The sequence below is a fragment of the Mustela nigripes genome, chromosome 12 (assembly GCF_022355385.1).
Source record: "Mustela nigripes isolate SB6536 chromosome 12, MUSNIG.SB6536, whole genome shotgun sequence".
NCBI lineage: Eukaryota > Metazoa > Chordata > Mammalia > Carnivora > Mustelidae > Mustela > Mustela nigripes.
In genome coordinates, this window is record NC_081568.1 from 64,503,969 (window position 1) to 64,519,763 (window position 15,795).

Here is a 15,795-nt window from a genome sequence, read left to right on the forward strand (position 1 = left end):
AAGCCTGGGCGCCTGGGTGGCTCAGTGGGTTAAGCCGCTGCCTTCGGCTCGGGTCATGATCTCGGGGTCCTGGGATCGAGTCCCGCATCGGGCTCTCTGCTCAGCGGGGAGCCTGCTTTTCTCTCTCTCTCTCTCTCTCTCTCTCTGCCTGCCTCTCCATCTACTTGTGATCTCTCTCTGTTAAATAAATAAAATCTTTAAAAAAAAAAAAAAAAGAAATCGCAATTTTGCCTCTCATAACTTACTACCTACTCTGGGTCCCATCGTCAGCCATTTCAAAGGGATCTCTAAAGCCCCTAACCTTGGGAAAATACTACTTGTTGTGTACTTCTTGCCCCAGGAATCAAGATTCCTGGAGAGAAAAACCAAGCCAACTGCTTTTCACTGATCACTAAGGGACTTCTGATTTTTCACTGATCACTAAAGGGATTTCTGTCTTCAAGTCTTTCCCATTAAGTTCCTCCCAACCCTTTGTATATGTAAGTTCCTTCTAGATCCACTCTATCCACTTGCTATAAACATTATCAAGACTTCCTAAGCCTGGGCGCCTGGGTGGCTCAGTGGGTTAAGCTGCTGCCTTCGGCTCAGGTCATGATCTCAGGGTCCTGGGATCGAGTCCCGCATCGGGCTCTCTGCTCAGTGGGGAGCCTGCTTCCTCCTCTCTCTCTCTGCCTGCCTCTCTGCCTACTTGTGATCTCCCTCTGTCAAATAAATAAATAAAATCTTTAAAAAAAAAAAAAAAAAAAAGACTTCCTAAGCCTAAAAATAAGTTCCCTCAACCCTATCACCAATAAAAATTTCTCTCCTTTGCTTTATCATCAAATGTTTTACTCAGAAGCTATACATTGACACACACTATAAATTTCCAAAGCACTCAATTTAAAAAACAAAAGGCAGAAGAGCGTGCTTAGTATTATTTTACTTGTGTAAATTAAAACACACACACAGTCCTTTGTTTTAAAATCCATCTGGAAGTACACAAAAGAAATTGCCAAAAGCGTGAGAAAGAATTTGAGAGAGGAAGACAGACATATTCCTACTATTTGAATTTTGAACTATGTGCACATATTACTTTTATTTTTCTTTAAACTTTTAAACTCTGGAGAGAATTTGACATCAATTTTAAAGAGCACATTCCATATCCACATTCCATTTATCACCCTCTTCTCTTCTAATGTTATATAATCTGAATCTGCTCTCCTTTTAGGATCATCAAAGATCTCCTTGACACCAAATCCATATACCTCTCTTCAGCTTTCATTCCACTAGCCATCTTGGCAAATCCTTTCTTTATGACAGTCTTAGTGTCTCTGACACTGCTTAACTGAGTTTAACTGCTTAACTGACCTCTCCTTTTCCTTCCTCTTCCTTCTGTTCCTCTCACTAAATAAAAGCATTTACCGCCATGCTATCCGCAATCTCCTCCTCTCCCTACTCTGAAACTTATTCCCAGAGGCATTCACTCTTGGGCTTTCAATTACAAACTCAATTCAAAGGCCTGCATGGTATACAAATGCACCTAGGCCTTTCAGCTGAACTCTAGTCCTACCATTTCTGATTTGCTGTGGAATTCTACTGAACATTTAAAAAGTAACAATCTTTCACAACTTAAAAAGAAAAAAAAAAAGTGGGGAAACACTCCTCAGCTCATTCTACCTCACCAGTTGATACCAAAACCAGATTAAAAAAAAAAAAAAACAGTAAAACAAGAAACCAAGAGGGCCTGGCTGGCTCAGTCACTGGAACATGTTACCCTTGGTCTCACAGTTGTAAGTCTGAGCCCCATCTTGGGTATAGAGAATATTTAAAAATAAAATCTTTAAGACGAAAGAAAAATAAAACAAGAAACCCAATATGCTATAAATATAAATGCAAAAATCATCAACAAAATACTAACAAACCTAATCCAATATTATATAAAAAGAACTATATACCATGACAAAGATGTATCAAGAGAAGGCAAGGTTTACGATCTGAAACTCAATGTATTACACCATATCAATAGAATAAAGGACAAAAACCACATGATTATCTTAATATACACAAAAAGAGCATTTAACAAAACTCAACACCCCTTCATGATAAAAACACTAAACAAACTAGGAATAGAAGAAAACTTCCTCAACCTGATAAAAAGTATCTATCAAAAACTCATGGTTAACATTACACTTAATGGTGAAAGACTGAAAGCTTTCCCTTAGATCGGGTCCAAAACAAGCTTGCCCACCCTCAGCACTTCCATTCAACATTATAGTGGAGGTTCTAGCCAGAGCAAGTGGGCAAAAAGAGCAAGACAAAAAGAAATAAAGGGGTGCCTGGGTGGCTCAGTGGGGTAAAGCCTCTGCCTTCAGCTCAGGTCATGATCCCAGAGTCCTGGGATGGAGCCCTGCCATTGGGCTCTCTGCTCAGCAAGGAGCCTGCTTCCCCCTCTCTCTCTGCCTGCCTCTCTGCCTACTCATGATCTCTGTCTGTCAAATAAAGAAATAAAATCTTTTAAAAAATAAATAAAAACCATCTAGATTGGAAAGGAAGAAGTAAAACTGTATTTAGTTTCATCATCATTTAGATGCAATGATCTTGTATATAGAAAATTCTAAGGGGCGTCTGGGTGGCTCAGTGGGTTAAGCCTCTGCTCAGGTCATGATCTCAGGGTCCTGAGATTGATTCCCACATCGGGCACTCTGCTCAGCAGGGAGCCTGCTTCCCCCCCTCTCTCTGCCTGCCTCTCTCTGCCTACTTGTGATCTCTGTGTGTCAAATAAATAAATAAAATCTTTAAAAAAAAAGAAAAGAAAGAAAAAATTCTAAGAAATACACTAAAAAAAAAACAACTATCAGAATACACAAGTCAGCAAGGTTGCAGGATACAAAATCAAAACAAAAGTAACTGTATTTCTATACATTTGCATTGAGCAATCTGAAAATGGAATTAAAGAAAACAAGTCCATTTATAACAGCATCCTAAGGACTAAAATACTTAGTCATAGCTTTAACAGAAGACATACAAGACTTATACCCTGAAAACTATAAAACATTTTTTTAAAGATTTTATTTATTTATTTGACAGACAAAGATCATAAGCAGGCAGAGAGGCAGGCAGAGAGAGAGAGGGGGAAATGGGCTCACTGCTGAGCAGAGAGCCTGATGCGGGGCTCGATCCCAGGACCCTGAGATCATGACCTGAGCCAAAGGCAGAGGCTTTAACCACTGAGCCACCCAGGTACCCCTAAAACATTTTTTAAAGAAAGATAAAATCTAAATAAATGAAAAAATCCATGTTCAAGGATCAAGACTTAAGACAATACTACTGCTCCTAAAACTGATATACGGATTCAATGCAATAGCTAATAAAATCCTAGTTGGGTGCGTGTGTGTAAATTAACAAACTGATCCTAAAATTCACATGGCAATTCAAGGGTCCCAAATATTTTTAATTACCAGGAAGCGTAAGTTCAGAATAGTAACTTGTCAGAAGTCACAAAGGAGGCACCTGAATTCTGTCTCCTGACTCCAGTACTTCATGACTTAATCTTTACACCTCTTCTAACTAAAACTGCTGCCTAATGTATGGTATGCACACATAAATATGTGCTGAATGGGGACACCTGGGTGGCTCAGTTGGTTAAGCAGCTGCCTTCCACTCATGTCATGATCTCAGGGTCCTTGGATCCAGTCCCGGGGTTGGGCTCCCTGCTCAGTGGGGAGACTGCTTCTCTCCCCTTCCACTACAAGCTTATGTTTTCAAATTAATAAATAACATCTTTAAAAAAAAGCATGCTGAATGAACAGTATAATGCTTATATTTAAAATTTTTAATACAACATAAAGACACAAAAGGATAAAATTATTATAGGTTGAATAGCATATAGGTAAGACTTGGAAGTCGGAGTTAGTTTGGGGGAATTCTAAAGGAATCATAGTGCCCCAAGAAAACATCTTCCACGGAATAGTTTTCATCTTATTAAATGTCTTCTGTACCCTGCAGCTGTTTAAACCAAAATGCTCAAATCTGATATCAAGAGTAGCTATACCACCAAATATATGTAATTTCTTCAAGATACATAAATAAAAACTCTACCCTTCTCTGTAGCACAGAACCACCTGCAATCTCAAAGTGGGTTTTCAAAGAATTAAGCAGATAAGCGATGGATAAGAAGCATTAAGCAGAGCCCCCCCACAGATAACAGACTCCAAAACTCGGTGCTTCATGAGATTTAACCACACAATAACTCTTAAGAGTAAAAACAAGGCACTACTTGACCAATTTAAACAAGCTGACCAGCATATAGTGCAGCTACTATTTATTTAAGTTGCTACCCTTAAAAATGAAGAACTCACTAAAATAATGGCTTATCTTCAAGTATTTGAACTGAGGCTAAAGAATGAATTACCACTAACTCTGAAGAAAGAACAGAGTTTAAATTTTTTTTTTTAAAGATTTTATTTATTTATTTGACAGAGAGAAATCACAAGTAGGCAGAGAGGCAGGCAGAGAGAGAGAGGAGGAAGCAGGCTCTCTGCTGAGCAGAGAGCCCGATGCGGGACTCGATCCCAGGACCCTGAGATCATGACCTGAGCCGAAGGCAGTGGCTTAACCACTGAGCCACCCAGGCGCCCAAGAACAGAGTTTAAAGGCCAACAGCCTCATCTTTAATCATGACAGGAACAAAATGTCTCCAAAAGAATGAACAGGGGTGCCTGGGTGGCTCAGTGGGTTAAGCCGCTGCCTTCGGCTCAGGTCATGATCTCAAGGTCCTGGGATCAAGTCCCGCATCAGGCTCTCTGCTCAGTAGGGAGCCTGCTTCCTCCTCTCTCTCTCTGCCTGCCTCTCTGCCTACTTGTGATCTCTCTCTGTCAAATAAATAAATAAAACCTTAAAAAAAATAATAAAATAAAAGAATGAACAAACAGGAAAAGTGACACACTAATGAGACTTGTTATTTATCTCACAGGTAGCATTTTTAGTAACCCGAACTTGGGTTATTTGTCATTTTCCTTCAGTGTATCTATCATCTTGATCTATCTGAAGAACAATCACTGAAAAAAATAACTTAAAATTTTGACATTCTACCTCCCAAACATGTCAAAATCACTTCAAAAGCTTGGGGATATAGGGACCTTAACAAGTCTTCATGAATGATTGACGATATGCTACTCAGTAAGTCACTACTCAAGAAATTTGGTACCAAACATTACCATCTGATTTCAAGAGCTTGTTTCCTTGGTTTATTTTTTAAGACATTTTATTTATTTATTTGAGAGACAGAGAGAGCACAAGCATGCAAGAGGGTCAGAGGGAGAGGGAGAAGCAGACTCCCTCCCTCCCAAAACATAATCTGATGCGGGGCTCTATCCCAGGACCCTGAGATCATGACCTGAGCCCAAGGGAGACATTTAACCAACTGAGCCACCCAGGTGCCCCGTTGTTTCCTGAATTTAAAAAAAGGTAAATGTGGCAGCTCTTTTAACCAAAGATCCTGTCCCATGCTTTAATAAAACCACCTTTTTGGGGGCGCCTGGGTGGCTCAGTGGTTAAACCCTCTGCCTTCAGCTCAGGTCATGATCCCAGGGTCCTGGGATAGGGCTCTCTGCTCCACGGGGAGCCTGCTTCCCTTCCTCTCTCTCTGCCTGCCTCTCTGTCTACTTATGGTCTCTGTCAAATAAATAAATAAAATCTTTAAAAAACCACCTTTTTGTGCCGATAATATATAAATACATACATAAGTACATGAAATTTAAAAAGGTAAATGCCTTTACACGTACAGACAAGCACACGCACAATTCTTTACTTCCCACTTTATACTCAACCTCAGGACAATTGTGTATCAAAATCCAAACATATTTTGAGTAATAATTCAATCATAGTCATTTATTGAGTCCTGGGACACTATTCTAGGTATCTCACACGCATTATAAAGGTTACCCTCCCAATAACTCTATTGTGGTAGGTATCACTATTTCACACTATTTTTATCACTAATTGTTATTTTAACGATTGTTATCACTATTTTACAAGTTTGTAAACTTATTCAAAATCAAACAATTACTAAGTTCTTACTAGGTTGGTAAATGGCTATGTTGACAGAATTGCAGCTCGATATGCCTGACTCCAAAAATACATTCTTTGACTCATCTACACGGCACTCACTGCCTCCCAACAGGAAAAAAATAAAGAAGCATAAAACTTTCGCTTTTTCCTGGGCAATGCTTATATCTTAGTATGCTATAGTGACTACATACAAGAACATTAGAGTCAAGCTGCCTGGATTCAAGGCAGCTTTACCGCTTACGAAATCGGTCTTCCATCATCAGTTACCTCATCTATAAACTGAGGATAATAGTACCTATCTCAAAAAAAAGTGTCAAGATTAAATAAATGCGTACGAGTAATAGGCTTGAAACACAGTCACCGTACAGAAGGAAACAGCAGTTCTGTTGGAGTGGAAAGTGGCAAATAATAAGGATTTCCAAACAAAGTATATTTTTCTGGGCAAATAACAGAAGGATCACTCCGCAATAAAACAGTAGCCTGGAGGGGGGAGGGGGAGAGAGGCGTAGGAGGCGGAGGGGCCCCGTGGCCTGTCCTCCGGTATGGGGCCCCGCGGGGGGCACGGCGAGAACGGAGCCTCCTCCCGGGGTGCTCAGCGTGAGGAAGACGCTTTCGAGAGCCCGGAGGGGACCAGAACCCATCGGCTGACAAGAAATAACGAAGGAGCGCCCGGTCCGCGAGAATAAAGGCCGCACCTCCGGTGCGAAATGGGCAGGCCTGGAACTGGGGGGCGGAAGCCCACCACGGCGTCAGGAGTCGCCCAGAGAAGTCCCCAAGGGCTACCCCGGTGTCCCAAAGGGCCCCACTCCCGCGTCCGGAGGCACTCGCCAGCTTCCTGAGGCGTCCCGAAGGGCCCACCCGGGCGTCCGGAGACGCCAACCCAACATCCTTGGGGCCATCCGACGGCCCGAAGGGCCCACCCCTGTGTCCGGAGAGGTCCGCCTCCGAACCGAGAGGGCTCTACCCCGCGTTAGAGGCGCCTCTCCAGGTGAGGAGCAGGCCGTGACCGCCGGGAGAGAAAAAAAGAGGCGGGAAGAGGGCGGGCTGGAGGTGAGCGGAGACGGCAGGTACTCACCGGCCGGCCGGCGCCCCTCTACCGAGCCCCTCCTCCGGGGCGCTGCGGGTCGCGAGCGTCCGCTGCACGTCAGGAGCGGCGGGGCGGGGGCGGCGGGGGCGGCGGCGGCGGCGGTCGGGCACGCGCGCGAAGCTGAGGCACCGCTGGGAGGAGTCGCGCTCTCTGAGCGGGTGTGGGCGCTTGCGCCGGCGTCCGGGGACGCAACCAACCCGCACCGCGGGGGGAAGCCGGGGTCCGGTCCTACCACTGCGCTAGGGTGGAGTGTGCCGTCGCGGGAAGTCGGATTTGATCTTCCAGCGTGGTGTGGGATCCTCCATGTGCGCTCGCAGTGTGCTCGTTCGCTCTATTATTATTAGTTAGCACTTTGAGGAAATCCAAAGAGTAAAAATAGGGCGCTCAAAACAGTACAGTGAACCCCTTCAAAGTCTCCTCTGCTACATCATGCCTCCTCCCGCCCTTTGTTTGCATGCACTGTTGCACTGAAACTACCTGTTCATACCACTACTTGAAAACTGTGGTAAATGTTACAATCTGACAATTTCCAGGAAAAGGAGTCTGAGAAACGTAAACTATTAAAGATGTCGTTTGGGAGTGTAAAATTAGAACAGCCACTTTGGTTGAGATTCTAAATGTGCATTTTATATCCGGCAACTTCATGTGTAAAAGAATAAAGAAACTCTTAAAGGTGTGCACAAGAATACAAATTCATGTTCAAGCCTGCTTCCTTGTGAAAATGTGCAATAAAACATACATGAATAAAACGTGTTATGTTCCTATGATAAAATGTTACGATAAATAAAACTGAGTCCTATACGTATCAACATTTGATAGCTCTTAAGAGTTGTTAAGTAGCGGGCGCCTGGGTGGCTCTGTCGTTGGGCGTCTGCCTTCAGCTGGGGACAGGATCCCGGTATGCTGGGATCGAGTGGAGCGTGGCGCTCCCTGCTCCGTGGGAAGCCTGCTTCTCCATCTCCCACTCCCCCTGCTTGTGTTCCCCCTTTCGCTGTGTCTCTGTCAAATAAATAAAATCTTAAAAAAAAAAAAAGTTATAAATAGCAACATGCCAATTATGTGCACTGTGAAATGACTTATGTAAATTTAACAGAATCACAGTATATACTGATAATGGAAAAAATATATGTATTAAGTATAGAAAATGAACTGCATGGATATACAGATATGCATCATGATAGTATTGGGGTGGGGGTGTAAAAGTCAGGATGGATTGGGAGGGGGGATAAACTGGACTTCAGATACATCTGTAGGACTTCACATATATCTGCCATGATTTTTTTTTTTTTTTTAGATTTTATTTATTTGACAGAGAGAGATCACAAGTAGACAGGGAGGCAGGGGGAAGCAGGTTCCCTGCTGAGCAGAGAGCCTGTTGGGGGACTTGATCCCAGGATCCTAGGATCATGACCTGAGCTGGAGGTCAGGGCTTAATCCACTGAGCCACCCAGGCACCCTGTCATGATTTCTTTTCTTAACAAAGAAGAAACCTGGGGCTCCTGGGTGGTTTAGTGGGTTAAGTGTCTGCCTTCTGCTCAGGTAATAGACCTGGGGTCCTGGAATTGATCCCCACATCTGGCTCCCTGCTCAGCACAGAGTCTGCTTCTCCCTCTGCCCCTCTCCTCCATTTGTTCTCTCTCACTTGCACTCTCTCTCAAGGAAATAAAAATCTTTTAAAAAATAATAAAAAATAAAATACAAAAGAAGAAACCGAAATATAAACATAACATAATGTTAACAACTGAGTGGTGGAACTAGTTACATTATTCCATGTGCTGCAGAAGCAAGCACTAGTTACATTATTCTTAGCATTTCCTGTAACATTTTTTCAAAAATTTTATTTATTTATTTGAGAAACAGAGATAGCAACAGAAATAGCAAGAGAGAACACAAGCCAAGAGGAGAGGGAGAAGCAGGCTTCCCAAAGAGAGCCAGGCTCAACCCGAAGACCCTGGGATCATGACCTGAACAGGAGGCAGACATTTAACCAACTGAGCCACCAGGAACCCCTTCTGTAACAGTTAATTCTGGAATGACTTTTTCTTATCCTCCCAAGTCACCTACCTCCAACTGATCCTCTAAAATCCAACTCAACTATTTCTTTCTTTGTGTCCTCTAACCCTGATGCTGAAAAGGGTCCTTGAGCTGGCTAAACAATACAAATTGACAAGAGGTCAAACAGAAGTTCCAAGCAAGGCTTTATTTGGGCTTATGCTATAGCACAAGGAAGATAGCACAAAGGAAAGAGTCTTCAGGCTAGCTCCCTGAAGAGAGGTCAGGAAGAGCTTTAAAGAGACTTAACCGACTGAGCCATCCAGGTGCCCTCTGAATATATATTTAAGGTCTTCTACAGTCTCACAGGAGTAGGATGACTTCAGGTCTTCTGGATGGTCCTGTGGATGTTTTAGAAAGAATTTTAATCTGGGAAGATGTGCCCACTTAGGGATTCCTTGAGGTTGACTACATTTGGAGTTGCCAGGGTGTCTTGGTAGGAACCCTTCCATTTAGGCAACAATGGGTTCTCTGGGGAAGAATTACAAGCTCTAAGAAGACCCTGATCTCCTAGGTTAACCTGTGGAGGGGGTCCTCCTTTCTGCCTCATCCTTGATGGGGGCTGGTAGTATTTTATTTGCAAAGTCCGATATTAATAAATATTGTAGGCTCTGACTCACTTCTCTAACAGTAGGAGTAGTCAATTCTAAGGTTCATGAGTCTCTTGAAAAGAGACAGAGCAGTGACTAAACTCAGGTCCCCTCAACCCTCACTGCAAAATCCAACATACCTTAGCTCTCCATAGAAAGAAAAGCTAAAACTCTATGCATCCTAAGTAGTATATCTTGCAGGAATATGGAAACAAGATGTTTATGGAAAGCAAGGACTTAACTATGAAGACTGGTGAGGACTGGATCAAACCAGTCTGTGCCAAGATGGCCATCAATGCTGACCTTTCCCCAACATTTTTCCCTCATTATAATACTAAGGGTGGAGATTTCACATGCTAATTAGACATGTGAGACATGAAGAAGCATGACCTTTAAATGCACAGCCATCAAGAACTCCCGACCTTGGGGTGCCTGGGTGGCTCAATGGGTTAAAGCCTCTGCTTTCAGCTCAGGTCATGATCTCAGGGTCCTGAGATCGAGTCCTGCATTGGGCTCTCTGCTCAGCGGGGAGCCTGCTTCCCCCTCTGTCTCTGCCTGTCTCTCTGTCTACTTGTGATCTCTGTCAAATAAATAAAATCTTTAAAAAAAAAAAAAAAGAATTCCCGACCTCTACATGCTTAAATGTCACCCTTTCCCACCTAAGTCTCCTTAGAGGTTGGTATCACACTTTTTTGGCAACTCCATCCAGCAGGACTCCAGGAGGGTGTTTGGGACCCATGGGGATGGACAGCTGGATGTAAACCCTTTGTCCCTGACGAACAGCCACCTAAACCTTTGGTTCGCAGTCACTGTACAAGGTAAGTCAGCCTCCAGCATCCTGGTGGGGGGGGTGGTGGTTAGTGCCCACTACTCTCATTCAGGTAACATTTTTCCCTTTTCCCTTCCTTCCCAATTTCCTTCCCTCCTCCTTTAACCACACTCTTCTTTTCTTTTCTTTTCTTTTTTTAAAAGATTTTATTTATGTGTTTGACAGAGAGAGAGAGGCAACAAGAGACTGAACACAAGCAGGGGCAGTGGGAGAGAGAGAAGCAGGCTTCCTGCCAAGCAGGAAGCCCAATGTGTGGCTGAAACACAGGACCCTGGAATCATGACCTGAGCCAAAGGCAGATATTTAACAACTGAGCCACCCAGGGACCCCTCCCTCTTCTCTCCCATGCTCTTACCCCTCCTTCTTATACTCTACTAATGGGATGGCCACAGACAGCTACAGCTTAACTCCTAGGTAACTAACCAGTAAAGATGAAAGAGGCTCGTGGTCCCTAACCAGGGACTAGTAAGAGTGATGGAGATATAACCCTCACACAGTGTAGTCTAATAGCTGGAAGCTGAAACAACAAAGGAAACTTCGTTTTGTTTTTTTTTCTCTCTTTCTTCTCTCATTCCCTGGTTCCAAGTTGTCTGAATAGAAACATGTAATGGATGAAAGAGTCGAAAAACCGACTCCCTTGGCCTGATAACCCCAATGGGTAGTGGACAGAGTATCTCCCTCCACTGGCCCTTGCTTGGTTTCTTTTTTTCCCTCTCTCTCTTTCTCCTTCTCCTCTTCCAGCTTCCCCCACTCTGCCTACTACCCGCTTTCAACCTGGAAACTCCCGGTTTTGTTAACCTCTTTAAAATCTCTTGATACTTCTTCTCCCTGTCCCTGTCTGTGCAGAGAGGAGGTGCGTGGGCTTCTTTGTCACTGTGCCAGTCAAAGTTGTCACCCAGTTAGATCTTGTTGTCTTCTGTGAAGATTGCTCGCTATACTAACAAGTCTGGAAACTGCAGAGGAAAAGGCATTGCTTGTCATGCATTTCATTATTTAATCTGCTCCAAACACTAGGAGAAAATTACAAAAGTTAGAGACCAGCCCTCAAACTCCACTGTCAACCTTGGTGGAAGAGGGCTTCAAGGTCCATAATAACATAGACAAGATAGAGGAAGCTAATAGAGATAGGAAATTGGCCAAAAAGATGCAGCTTTTGGCTCCCCTAATTCATCTACCAGCTCCAGGTGACCTTAGGAAGCCCAGAAGACCAGACAACTGATAGGGAATCATCAGCCTGGGATGAAACCAAGGTAGTTATTGCCAGGATGGACATCAGAAAAGTGAGCACCCTGAGTGCCCCTGCTATGGTATACCCAAGGGCAGCCCTGGCCAACCCCTGCTCTCGCTAATCTCTGGAATAAGAATGCACACACCAGTTGAGCAGACCTGAGTCCAGCATTGCTGTCTCAATCCCAGTACAATTCTCCTGCTTGATTCCCTAGCTACTGAGACATTTGGTCACCCATGGTATACTGGAGTTGTTTGCTATATGTATCCATCTATTTTATAAGACTTGTGAGCTTTCCTTTTTTTTTTTAAAGATTTTATTTATTTATTTATTTATTTGACAGAGAGAGGGAGATCACAAGTAGGCATAGAGGCAGGCAGAGAAAGAGGAAGGGAAGCAGGCTCCCCAGAGAGCAGAGAGCCCTATGTGGGGCTTGATCCCAGGACCCCGAGATCATGACCTGAGCTGAAGGCAGAGGCTTTAACCCACTGAGCCATCCAGGTGCCCCAACTTGTGAGCTTTCTGAAGACATGATACATGTAACCCCAGCAAGCAGCAAAGAACCTGGCCAAAAGCAAACATTCAAAGCATGTTGACTGAATTGAATTGGTAAGCAGGAGATTTAAACAAACAAACAAAAAAAAGCTCTCGGTGCAAGGCCAGAAATGTCCTTCTGAAGCATCTTACTTCAGAGGAGAATGCTGATTCAGTTGTTGTTGGCAGCCATCTTGTAGCCAGCCATTGATAAGCAGCTTCTATTTTTTTTTTTAAAGATTTTATTTATTTATTTGACAGAAAGATCACAAGTGGGCAGAGAAGCAGGCAGAGAGAGAGGGGGAAGCAGGCTCCCACTGAGCAGAGAACCTGATTCAGGGCTCAGTCCCAGGAGCCTGGAATCATGACCTGCGCCGAAGACAGAGGCTTTAACCCACTGAGCCACCCAGGCGCCTCGATAAGCAGCTTCTAAATTGCTCTCAATCATCCGACCTCCTAGCATTCACACTCCTGAGGGTGGGTTATACTTACTTTTTAAAAAACATAATGAGGCAGACATGATGGAATGCATTTCAAGACTAAGTTATAAAAAGACTGTAGCTTCCTGATTTCCTTGCTGGGCATTCTCACCCTCTATATTTAGGCACTTTGTGGAACTCCCAATGCCATGTCAGGAGGCAGTCATGTGGAGAGATGGATATGTTAGAAAGAATTTCACCTCTACCACCACCATCCACCACTACCATGACCCCCACAAAGTGACAGTTTAACTACAACCTGATAAGAGATCTTAAGTCAAAGGCAACACCTGGCTAAGCCAAACCCAAATTCTTGACCCACAAAAATTATTATTATTTAAGATTTGGGGTAATTTGTTACATAACAACAGATAGTTAACACACAGCTTTGAAGAGGAAAAAATAGAAAATAACAGGATGAGAGCCCTGATCACACAGACCTGGAAACTATTCAACTTCTGGATTTTCAGGGACACCTGGGTGGCTCAGCCAGTTATGTGTCTGACTTCAGCTTAGGTCAAGATCCCAGGGTCCTGGGATTGAGCCCTGTGTTGGGCTCTGTTATCAGCAGGGAGTCAGCTTGTCCCTCTGTTCTTCCCCCTGCTCATGCTTTCCCTCTCTCTCTCAAATAAATAAAATATCTAAAAAGAAAAAATAAATGTAAAAAACAACTTCTGGACTTTCTGTAATGTGAAATAATAAATGCCCTTAATATTTACATCAATCCTGTTTTGTTACCTACAGTAAACAACATCCTAATTGGTATAAATCTGAACCATCAGTAAGGGAATGATATATTACATACTATAGTATATTCATATAATAGATAATATAGAAAAATTAAAAGAAATGAACTAAATCTACAAGTGCCATCATGGTTACATCTCAAAATGCAAGAAAAAGGCCTAGCACATAGTAAAGAATGAATGACATGCTCAGCATGATTCCACTTACGTGAACACAAACTCTTATACAAATAATATCACATTTTTTAAATTGACAGATACATGTAGAAGTATTTTCATGGCCTGGGAGGACACATGGATACATAATAAGCAGAAAATTTAAGATACTTCTAAAAAGGGAGCTAGAGGTCTAAAATGGGGATCAGACAAAGAGAACCTTACTATATTCTTAATGTCCTGATTTTATTTTTTTTTTTAAGATTTTATTTATTTATCAGAGAGAGAGGGGAAGAGAAAGCGAGCACAGGCAGACAGAATGGCAGGCAGAGGCAGAGGGAGAAGTAGGCTCCCTGCTGAGCAAGGAGCCTGATGTGGGACTCAATCCCAGGACGCTGGGATCATGACCTGAGCCGAAGGCAGCTGCTTATGAACCCACTGAGCCACCCAGGCGTCCCCCCTGATTTTATTTTTACAACTACTGTGTAATTAAAAATGAATCAACTAGGAGTGCCTGGGTATCTCAGTCAGATAAGCGTCTGCCTTCGGCTCAGGTCATGATCCCAAGGTCCTGAGATCAAGCCCCGCATTAGGCTCCCTGCTCAGCAGGAAGCCTGCTTCTCCCTCTTCCACTCCCCTTGCTTGTGTTCCCTCTCTCACTGTGTCTCACTCTGTCAAATAAATAAAATCTTTTAAAAAAATGAATGAACTATATATTTTAAAGCAAACAAAGTAATCACCAGAGAACTTTTAGTGATTGCTACATCCAAGATACCTAACATTTCTGTGCTGATCTCTCTCTCTGTAAACATTTCTGCATAGAATTTCTCATTTTTAAAGTGAGCCATTTGTTAATATTGGGGAAATCCTTTATTTACAACTCCTTGTGTTCCACATGGAAGCACTAGTGTAATAATCCTGGCCCCTCATCACTCCTCACTCATTCCTCCAAGGGTAGGGCTAACTCATATGTCTGATAGGCTTCAGAGAAGGAACTACACATTTTCATGCAACCCTTACCTCAGTATCTCCCAGATCTGCCTACCTGCGTGAAGCACAAGCACACATTCCCTGCTCTTCTCTGCTATAACTCTGATGGCACTTCACATCACCCCTCACCCATCTCCTCCAAGACAAGCCAAGACTGAGAAGTTGGGGGGTGCCTGGGTGGCAGAGTGGGTTAAAATCTCTGCCTTCGGCTCAGGTCATGATCCCAGGGTCCTGGGATCGAGTCCCGCATCAGGCTCTCTGCTCAGAGGGGAGCCTGCTTCCTCCTCTCTCTCTGCCTGCCTCTCTGCCTACTTGTGATCTCTGTCTGTCAAATAAATAAATAAAATCTTTAAAAAAAAAAAAAAAGACTGAGGAGTTGGGGTGGCTCAATCAGTTAAGTGTCTTTACTCTTGATTTTGGCTCAGGTCATCATCTCAGGGTTGTGAGACTGAGACTTGCATAGGGCTCCTCACTGAGAGTAGAGCCTGCTTAAGAGTCTCTCTCTCTCCCTTCCCTCTGCACCTCCCCACAAAAAACCAAGACTGTTTATATGTGCCTATTATGAGGGAAACCCATCCAATTCAGGCTTGAAGTACAAGCAAGCTCACTTGGCTAACACACTAATCTCTTAACTGGTTCATATCTTGGGCAGGGGACAGAGCATTATTTATAAACCACCTCCAATCACAGTAACTAGGAAGCTTTTTTACTTTTCTAAAAATGTAGGGCTATATATGTCTACTCATGTAAAACTGTAAGAAAAGAACAGTACCACAGCACATGGCACAGCAACCAAACGCTAGGTGAGTTTCAGGTATATATCTACATTACTTAAGTTAGTCATGGTGTGAGGGTTTTTGGAGGGGGGCTTGAGGGGGTTAGGGGTGGTTTTTTGTGTGTGGTTGGGTTTTTTTTTTCTTTTCAGCATTTATTCTAGGTTTTGGATGCTTTTTAATCTATATCTGTAAGGAATATACACCACTAGGTAGTGTTCTTGATTCCATTTTGAAATAAAAATTTCCTCTTTTTTAAAAGCTTCAATATTGGGGCACCTGG

General features: G+C 43.2%; 1 protein-coding gene across 3 annotated transcripts in view; it reads right to left on the minus strand.

Moving 5' to 3' along the window:
* UIMC1 (ubiquitin interaction motif containing 1) overlaps positions 1-15,795 on the minus strand; it is a 171,885-nt gene that overhangs the window by 131,050 nt on the left and 25,040 nt on the right. Inside the window, exon 1 of one of the 3 annotated variants that reach the window (XM_059417438.1) lies at positions 7,124-7,237. The exons of the other annotated variants lie outside the window; for them this stretch is intronic. The gene's annotated coding sequence lies outside the window, so the exon portion shown is untranslated. Of the gene's footprint in view, positions 1-7,123; positions 7,238-15,795 lie in introns of those variants that run through there. 3 annotated transcript variants of the gene reach the window in all.